Below are 6818 nucleotides of genomic sequence, written 5' to 3' on the forward strand. Positions count from 1 at the left end.
ATTTTTGGAATGAGGTTGTGAATACGGCTTGTTATACTCTCAATCGTGTTCTAACAGTTAAACTACTAAAGAAGACCAGTTATGAATTATTGAATAATCGTAAGCCTAACATAAAGTATTTGGAACCTTTTGGGTGTCCTTGTACTATGCTGAAGAAGGATGCGGGTAAATTTGAAGAGAAAGCCATTGAAGGGTATTTCTTAGGGTATGCGTCACCTAAGAAACGGGTTTTTAATCTTACGCCCGGTTGTGTCGAAGAGTGGTACCATGTTGATTGTCAGAAATACACTACTCCTTCACAAGGGAAAGGTCCCGAATGGATGTTTGATTTTAATGGCCTATTTAATTCTTTCACCTCATCAACTGATCATCCAGATGAAGATGTAGTTCGGGCGTATTTTGAAGAACATTTGGAAATTCCACGATTTGCATGTTCAAATGATGTTGAAGTTCCAATTGCTGCTCCAATTGAAGAACCTGAAAACGAAGCTCCTGTTCATTATGATACTGCTTCAGTAATTGGGAATAATGTTTCATCTCCTGAATTGGGTGAACATTATACTAACTTATTTGAAAATGTTACTGTTTCTGAAAATCCTATTTTCAGGATTCATAATTATCATCCACAAGAAAACATTATTGGAGACCTTGATGTAGGGGTTCAGACACGACATCAAATCGCCTCTTCAAGTGACAATAATGCTCTCTGTGTTCATGCTGACTTACACGCATCTGAAATTGCAGCTGTTGCTAAGTTTTCCTGTTTTCTATCTCAAGTCGAGCCAACAACTCCTCGTGTGGCTTTACAAGATCCTTCTTGGGTAGAAGCTATGCAAGAAGAACTACAACAATTTGCTCGTTTAGGTGTTTGGGATCTTATTGATAAACCTGTTAGAATCAAGAAGGCAATTCCGACTAAGTGGGTATATAAGTGTAAGAAGGATGATCGTGGGGTAATTGTGAGAAACAAGGCACGTTTAGTGGTGCAGGTATTTCATCAGCAAGATGATATTGATTACACTGAGGTTTATGCGCCAGTGGCAAGATTAGAGTCGATTCGAATCTTCCTGGCTTATGTTGCTTACAAGAACATCAAAGTGTATCAAATGGACGTTAAGAGTGCTTTTCTCAATGGTGAACTACACGAAGAAGTGATTGTCCAACAACCACCTGGTTTTGAAGATCCTGAGTATCCGGAACGTGTTTACCGATTAAACAAGGCATTATATGATCTTCATCAAGCCCCGAGAGCTTGGTATGGCACGCTCGCTGACCATTTGACGGATAACGGCTTCAAACGTGGAACGGTTGACTGCACTTTATTTTACAAGAATATTGGTGACGATCTTCTACTTGTTCAGATTTATGTTGATGACATAATCTTGGGTCTACGAACGACAAATTATGTAAGGAGTTCGAGAAGTCTATGCAGACCAAGATCGAGATGAGCTCGATGGGAGAGATGAATTTCTTTATAGGGCTGCAGGTTCACCAGTCTGATAAGGGAATCTTCATTCATCAGACAAAATATATGAATGATGTCTTGGAACGGTTCAAGATTACTGCCGGAAAAATCCCTTCTACTCCTCTTCTAGTGGGTCACAATTTATCACCGGATGAATTGGAGGATATCGTTGATCCGACCCTTTATCGTGATATGATTGGTTCTCTAATGTATTTAACTGCTTCTCGACCCGACATAATGTTTGCTGTTTGTTTGTGTGCTAGGTACCAAGCTAGTCCCCGAGTGACTCACCTGGCAGCGGTCAAGCGTATTGTGCAATATCTATGGGGAAATCCTGACATCGGGTTATGGTACCCCAAAGATAATACTTTCGATCTTACCGCCTACTCAGACTCAGATTATGGAGGATGCAAGATCAATTTCAAATCAACGACTGCAGGATGTCAATTTTTAGGAAACCGGCTTGTTTCCTGGCAGTGTAAGAAGCAGAAAACGGTCTCCACTTCAACCGTCGAAGCTGAGTATGTTGCAGCCTCGAGTTGCTGTTCCCAAGTTTTGTGGATACAACAACATATTCGCGACTACGGTTTGAAGTTTCTTACTACTCCTATCCTGATTGATAATTCTGCTGCTATTAGTATCACCAAGAATCCCATAGAATATTCTAAAACGAAACATATCTAAATTCGATATCATTTTATACGGGATTGCTATGAAAAGAGATTAATCGATCTTGAGAAAGTGCACACTGATTTTCAAAAAGCCGATCTATTTACCAAAGCTTTTGATAAAACACGTTTTAAATTTTTGCTTGGTTTAAACGGATTGAAGACCCTCGCTGATATCCTTAAACAAGGATGACTATCTTTATTTTCTGTTATTTTTTTCTTTTATAATTTATTTTAGTTTTAGGGGGAGAAAATCTAGAAAATACAAAAAGATTGTGTTTTTCGTTTGTATAGATAAAATTCAAAAACATTGAAAAATACTAAAAATCAAAAATAGTGTGGCTTTATGTTTTTATATTTTCTGAAAAACCAAAAACATTTTAAAATTAGAAAGTTCCAAAAAGATTTTGATTTTTGTTTGTATAGAAAACCATTTGAAAAAGTCAAAAAGAGTGTGAATTTTTCTGTTTTGTAAAGAAAATCCGAAAAGACAAAAAGATTGTGGTTTTTGTTTGTAAAGAGAAAACCAAAAAGATTTTTGCTGATGATCGCTAAAAATTATGTCATTTGCTTCTATTTTGAAGGACATATACTTGTATATGTTTGGTCCTGATAATTTCTTGAAATCTTTGGGTTAGCCATTTATCTGACAAATGGAAAGTATTTGGGGGCGTTCGTTAAGCTTTCTACTTTATTTTTTTTGCTGAGAATCTAGTCAGTTATTTAAGTTTGTAAAACATGCTTGCATGTCTTGGTCCTGTTCTCTACTTGTAGATGAATAGGATAGCCATTAATTTGTGAACTTAAGTTAACTGGGGCAATCTTTAAATCATTTTATGCTCCTCAAAATTTTGAGTTTTTGAAGCAAAAAGAGAAAATGGTAGTACATTGATTATTTGACCCCAAATCTAGAAAGAAATAAGCTTAAAAGACTGTGTGCTTAATCATTGGTGCATTGATAGGTCTTAAACAAGCTGTTAGAGTAAAGTAAGTGATATAAACTTAAAGAAAAGCCAAATTGAAAGAGGTGTTAGTCTCTAGCAAAAGTCTCGGTGAGGATGGCAGAAATGTAATAACCAGTCATACTCAAGCCTTATATTTGTTGTTCACCCAAAAATAAAATAAAGCAAATAACAAGCGTTAGGATTCTGGACACTGTGAGTTTTTATGCGGCTTAATCATCTGGGTATTCATAAGCATGAATATTTCACTCGCTTTCAAGAAGCAAACCCAAAGTCATTAAACTTGATCACCGCTGTACTTTGTACAATCTAAATTACTGACTTGATCAAAATCCGCTGTTAGTCATACAATTGTTCCTCCCTTGCGTGCGTCTTAATACCAATAAGAAACGGACCCCAGGGGATACAATGTATGTAAGCCGACAGATGGACTCGTGCATACTCACTCACAGTAAAGGAAACTTGATGCATTGCTCAAAAGTTCTCAATTAGTATCAAAAATTTTGATCAACATTATAATGGTTTAAGTCAAGTTGGGGTGATTTGGCAAAAATCAAATTAAGCTTGAACCGAGATTAGGGGCTAATAGTTTCTGATATTCTCTGCGCTAATTGAACCATAAATCATATCACAAAAGTGCTCGAAGGTTTGTTATAAGATTTAAGTGGACAACAATATCAATGACCGACTTAACGCCAGTCATAATATCGCTGAAATAGAAAACTGTGATGGAATGGCAATTTGGTCAATATGATTCTCTGCTCAAAACTCAACAAAAATACAAAAATATATTTCGTTTGATAAATCATTGAAAAATACAAAAATATTGTCTATTTTTATGATTTGGATATTCTTTTGTAAATTCATTCTTTATTCTTTATTTTACAAAATACCAAAAAGATTTTCTTTCTTTTTCTTTTTAAATATTTCTTAAGTTATGTTTCGGAAAAATGAAATGTTTTTAAGGTATTTTAGTTATCGAGATAAAATGATTCTCGATAATTCTATTATTTAATTCTTTTAATTATTTAATTTAATATTAAATAAAAGATTTTATTTCGTTAATATCCAATTCGTTATTTATGGATAACGAACTAGGTGATTCTTTAGCGAACTAGCTTCTGGTTCGCTCACCTAATTCGCTTCCGCACTCTGTAACGAATCATCCCATTCGTTATGCATATTTAACGAATCAAGCAACGAATCAAGAAGTAATTCGCTGACCTAAGGTAACGAATGAATTAGCGAATGGGCTAATTCGCTAACTTTAATTAAAACGAAGTGCCTGATTCGTGCCAGCTGTACCTCGGGTTGCGTGCAAGGTTATGAAAGACAAGAAAAACGAACAGTTCTCCACTGTTCACCTTCTTTCTTCACCTTAAAGAAACTCTGTTCAAATTTTCTCTGAAATTTCGACCTTCTCTTTTTGGCATTTCAAGGATATATTTGAGTTTCTTAGGTATAGACGATTAGCATGGTTGTGATTTGATAGCAAAATTATTGATTTTTAAGGGTTTAAGGGTTTCCGAGTTTTTAAACGTATTTATGTATAATTTATGTTAATAACTTGATGATTTAGCTGTCATTTTGATCGGAATGTGATTTCGATACCCTTGGTGGACTTCAATTATCATTTGATTGTTGTTTGCTGGGTTAATTATGATTACTTGTTATCGGTGTCTACAGTGGGTTCATTTAACCTAGGTAGTTAGAGATGTTGAGTCTCAATCTCATCGATCTTAGCTTAAGAGCGTGATTCCGAGTACAACGAGATCATTATCTCGATGATTCAACGATAATTATGGCCAAATTGAATCTGGGTTTATAATGTTGACTGTTGTTGTTCTTCCTGATTTTGACCTTGACTATGCGAGTCAAAGAAAAAGTCTTAATTTTTGACCATTCGTTAGTCTTAGCGAGTTGGGACTGTTTCGTGTCCAATTCGTTAAGATTCTACACAAACTAGCTGTGTGAATAAGGCATTCCACGAATCAGTTGTGGATTCGCTTAAAATATAACGAACTAGATGTTAGTTCGTCAAAATCATATAGTAATTCGCTATGTCCAGTTCGTTAGTTAATTTACTTGATAGCGAATCGCATGATTCGTTACAATATTGTAACGAATCAGTGAGAAGTTAACGAATGACATTTATTTTTTTTTTTAATTTAATTATATTAACTAGATGTTCAATTAATTTAATTAAAGAATTTAAAACGTCTAATACGCGTAAATATATTAATTATACATATCCTTTGATTACGTATATACACCATCTATAGATATGTTGATATATTTTGATATCTCTTCTCATATTCGATTTTATTTATACAGTAAAACATGGCTGATCAAGAACAACAAAATCAACCACCACCAGAAAAACCTCCACAGGATCAACAAGATCAACAAGCTGAAGTGATCTTATTGACGTTTGATAAAACGCACAACATTTGTGCTTATGTTGATCAAGATGTACCTGATTTGGAAACATTTGGAGATTTGTTGACTTTCTTACGACGATCAAAGATACACTATGCTATCACTGCTAGACCAAAAGTGTATCTAAGTATTATCAGACAATTTTGGAACACGGCTGCATATGTTGAAGAAAATCAGATCATCAGGGATACAATCAATCAAACTCCAATTACAATTGATGTTGCAGTGATTCGCCGAGTACTTCAATTCGATGATAATGACGATTACCCGAGTGAATTTGACAGGTCATTAGTTAGAGGACTATTCTCCCGTTTGCACTATAATGGAAATATTCTTAAGTCCATGTTGAATAAGAATGGGGTATGTGCACCATACAAGTATCTGCTACACGTTTTACTTCATTGTATGAGTGGCCGTCGGGGTGGTTTTGATGAGTGTAGACTGAGTTTGCAGTCGGTCTTTGTTGCCTTGATTCTGAACAAGCCGTATATTATTCAGAGTTAGTATTTGATCATTTGAAGGAACAGGTTCAGCAAACTCTTCAGTCAAAGAAATTCTTGATGTATCCTCGCTTTTTACAGCTAATTATTCAAGATTTGATTCCGAATTTGGTGATTGATCGGACGTTGGTGAATGATGTACTTCATCAGGATCATATGACAGCAAATACCGTTCATCGTATGTTAACTTATAGAAAGGAGAAACCACGGAATAAACGGATGACTGGTCATATAATCAATCCGCATTATGTATGTCCTCCTAATGAGCGTTGGATCCACGACGATTCGGATTCTGAGCGTGAAGGGGGAGAAGGTGGGAACGGTGATGGTGGAGATGATGATGGTGATAGTGATGGGAATGATGGTGATGGTGGAGCTGGTGAATGAGCTCTTAAAGAACAACAAGATGCAGTCGATGCTGCTCTAGCTGCCACCATGAAAGCTCAGCTGGAAAGAAAAAGAAAGGGTAAAGCTGTAGCTACTGGTGAACCATCAAAGAAGCCCCGTGTGTCTGCTGGGGCTGGGGTAATCATTGGAACCCCACCACCACGTCATACAATGCCTCAAATCTCGGCGGTGCCGCTAACTACTAGCACTCCGATGCTTACTTTGACGACGACGTTGATGTCACACGAGAGGCTCGGTCTTATTCCTCAAATGGCGTTAACCGAGATACCGAGACCTCCTGCTGCATTGTCTACAGTATCTCTTACTACATCAATGAGACCTCCTCCTCCGCCAACAACTACTTCTCCTCCTCCACCACCTCCGCCTAGTGATGTCT

This window comes from Bidens hawaiensis, unplaced genomic scaffold (assembly GCF_021521415.1).
Source record: "Bidens hawaiensis isolate Kalapana, Puna unplaced genomic scaffold, B.hawaiensis_p1.1 tig00032453_1, whole genome shotgun sequence".
In the NCBI taxonomy this organism is placed as follows: Eukaryota; Viridiplantae; Streptophyta; class Magnoliopsida; order Asterales; family Asteraceae; genus Bidens; species Bidens hawaiensis.